This window comes from Arachis duranensis, chromosome 3, assembly GCF_000817695.3.
Source record: "Arachis duranensis cultivar V14167 chromosome 3, aradu.V14167.gnm2.J7QH, whole genome shotgun sequence".
NCBI classification, from domain to species: Eukaryota; Viridiplantae; Streptophyta; class Magnoliopsida; order Fabales; family Fabaceae; genus Arachis; species Arachis duranensis.
In genome coordinates, this window is record NC_029774.3 from 35845974 (window position 1) to 35849613 (window position 3640).

Here is a 3640-nt window from a genome sequence, read left to right on the forward strand (position 1 = left end):
GACAGTTAATTAGCCGTACAGAAACTGTAGAGGACCATTTTCACTAAGAGGACAGGAAGTAGCCATTGACAACGGTGATACCCAACATACAACTTGACATAGAAAGGAGTATGAAGGATTGGATGAAGGCAGTAGGAAAGCAGAGATTCAGAAGGAACAACGCGCATACGCTTCTCTGAAATTCCCACCAATGAATTACATAAGTATCTTTATCTTTATTATATGTTTATTTAAATTTTAATTATCAAAACTCCATAACCATTTGAATCCGCCTGACTGAGACTTACAAGATGAACATAGCTTGCTTCAAGTCGACAATCTTCGTGGGATCGACCTTTACTCACGTAAGGTTTATTACTTGGACGACCCAGTGCACTTGCTGGTTAGTTGTGCGAAGTTGTGAAAAAGAGTTGAGATTACAATTGTGCGTACCAAGTTATTGGCGCCATTGAAATCACAATTTTGTGCACCAAGTTTTTGGCGCCGTTGCCGGGGATTGTTCGAGTTTGGACAACTGACAGTTCATCTTGTTGCTCAGATTAGGTAATTTTCTTCTTGTTTTAACCATTATTTTATTTTCAAAAAGTTTTCAAAAATCTTTCAAAAATTTTTCTTCTTTTTCATTTTTCCAAAATGATTTTCAAAAAAAAAATCCAAAAAAAATTAATAAAATCATAAAAACAAAAAATTTTGTGTTTCTTGTTTGAGTCTAGTGTCAAATTTTAAGTTTGGTGTCAATTGCATGCTTTTATTTTCCTAAAATTTTCGAAAAATTTATGCATGGTGTTCTTCATGATCTTCAAGTTGTTATTGATAAGTCTCCTTGTTTGATCTTCATATTTTCTTGTTTTGTGTCTTTTGTTATTTTTCATATGCATTTTTGCATTTATAGTATCTAAACATGAAAAATCTCTAAGTTTGGTGTCTTGCATGTTTTTCTTTTCTTGAAAATTTTTCAAAAATAAGTTCTTGATGTTCATCATGATCTTCAAAGTGTTCTTGGTGTTCATCTTGACATTCATAGTGTTCTTTCATGCATCATTGGTTTTGATCCAAAATTTTCATGTTTTGAGTCATTTTAGTTGTTTTTCTCTCTCCCCATTAAAATTCAAAAATAAAAAAATATATTTTCCTTATTTAAATAAGTTGTTTCTTGTTAGTCAAGTCAAGATTTTAATTTCAAAAATTTATCTTTTCAAAATCTTTTTCAAAAATCAAATCTTTTTCATTTTTCTTTTATATATTTTCAAAAATTTTTTAAAATTGATTTTCAAAATCTTTTTCTTATCTTTATAATTTTCGAAATTAACACTAACAGTTAATGTTTTGATTCAAAAATTTCAAGTTTGTTACTTTGTTGTTAAGAAAGATTTAAACTTTAAATTTTAGAATCATATCTTTTGATTTCTTGTTAGTCAAGTCATTAACTTTAATTTTCAAAATCAAACCTTTCTAAATTTCTTTTTCAAATCTTTTTCAAAATAAATTTCAATCATAACTTTTCAATCATATCTTTTCAAACATATCTCTTTCAAATCATATCTTTTTCAAAATCAATTTCAAAATCTTTTCTAACTTCTTATCTTTTCAAAATTGATTTTCAAATCTTTTTCAACTAACTAATTGACTTTTTGTTTGTTTTACTATTTCTTATCTTTTTCAAAACTCCTAACTACTTTTCTCTCTCTAATTTTCAAAAATCACCTTCCTCTTTTTCAAAAAATCTTTTTATTTAACTAATTGTTTTCACTTTTAATTTTTTTCCTTTTCTTAATTTTCGAATACTAACTAACTTTTAAAACAAAAATAAAATTATTTTTCTTCTCTTTTAGTTAATATTCGAATTCCCTCTCTCTCTCATCTCTTTCTATTTATTTTATTTATTTACTAACACTTCTCTTCATCTTAAAATTCAAACCTTCTGTTCCTCTCTGTGTTCGAATTTTTCTCTTCTCTTTCTTCTATTCTTCTCTTCTCCTACTCACATAAAGGAATCTCTATACTGTGACATAGAGGATTCCTCTTCTTTTCTATTCTCTTCTTTTTCATATGAGCAGGACCAAGGATAAAGACATTCTTATTGAAGCTGATCCTGAACCTGAAAGGACTCCGAAGAGGAAGCTAAGAGAAGCTAAAACACAACACTTTGAAGAGGACTTTACTGAAATTTTCGAAAAAGAAGTAGAGATGGCCAAACCCAATAACAATGGTGGAGGTGCAAGGAAGATGCTTGGTGACTTTACTGTACTAAATTCCAACTTCCATGGAAGAAGCATCTCAATCCCTGCCATCGAAGCAAACAATTTTGAGCTAAAGCCTCAATTAGTTTCTCTGATACAACAGAATTGCAAGTTTCATGGACTTCCATTAGAAGATCCTTTTTAGTTCTTAACTGAATTCTTGCAGATCTGTGATATTGTTAAGACCAATGGGGTTGATCTCGAGGTCTACAGGCTTATGCTTTTCCCTTTTGCTGTAAGAGACAGAGCTAGAATATGGTTGGACTCTCAACCTAAAGATAGCCTGAACTCTTAGGATAAGCTGGTCACAGCTTTCTTAGCCAAATTTGTTCCTCCTCAAAAGCTGAGCAAGCTTAGAGTGGATGTTCAAACCTTCAGACAGAAAGAAGATGAATCCCTCTATGAAGCTTGGGAGAGATACAAGCAACTAACCAAAAAGTGTCCTTCTGACATGCTCTCAGAATGGACCATCCTGGATATATTCTATGATGGTCTGTCTGAATTGTCTAAGACATCATTGGACCATTCTACAGGTGGATCTATTCACCTAAAGAAAACACCTGCAGAAGCTTAGGAACTCATTGAAATGGTTGCAAATAACCAGTTCATGTACACCTCTGAAAGGAATCCTGTGAGCAATAAGACGCCTCAGAGGAAGGGAGTTCTTGAAATTGATGCTCTGAATGCTATATTGGCTCAGAACAAAATATTGACTCAACAAGTCAATATGATTTCTCAGAGTCTGAATGGATTGCAAAATGCATCCAACAGTACTAAAAGAAGCATCTTCTGAAGAAGAAGCTTATGATCCTGAGAACCCTGCAATGGCAGAGGTGAATTACATGGGTGAAGCCTATGGAAACACTTATAATCCCTCATGGAGAAATCATCCAAATTTCTCATGGAAGGATCAACAAAAGCTTCAACCAGGCTTTAATAATGGTGGAAGAAACAAGTTTAGCAATAGCAAGCCTTTTCCATCATCCTCTCAGCAACAGACAGAAAATTCTGAGCAGAGTCCCTCTAGCTTAGCAAACATAGTCTCTGATCTATCTAAGGTCACTCTAAGTTTCATGAATGAAACAAGGTCCTCTATTAGAAATTTTGAGGTACAAATGGGTCAGCTGAGTAAAAAAGTCACTAAAACTCCTCCCAGTACTCTCCCAAGCAATACAGAAGAGAATCCAAAAAGAGAGTGCAAGGCCATAACCTTACTTGGTGTGGCTGAACCTAGAGAGGAGGAGGAAGACGTGAATCCCAGTGAGGAACACCTCATGGGACGTCCTCTGGACACAAAGGAGTTCTCATTTGAGGAACCTAAGGAATTTGAGGCTCATCTAGAGACTATAGAGATTCCATTGAACCTACTTCTGTCATTCATGAGCTCTAATGAGTATTCC

The 3640-nt window shown here is 33.3% G+C and overlaps 1 non-coding gene across 1 annotated transcript; it reads right to left on the minus strand.

Annotated features, from left to right (window-relative positions):
- Positions 1 to 2589: 2589 nt before the first annotated feature.
- On the minus strand, positions 2590 to 2693 carry LOC127746313 (small nucleolar RNA R71). The gene has a single exon (XR_008007933.1). It is a non-coding gene; the product is annotated as a small nucleolar RNA R71 (small nucleolar RNA).
- Between the last annotated feature and the right edge of the window lie 947 nt (positions 2694 to 3640).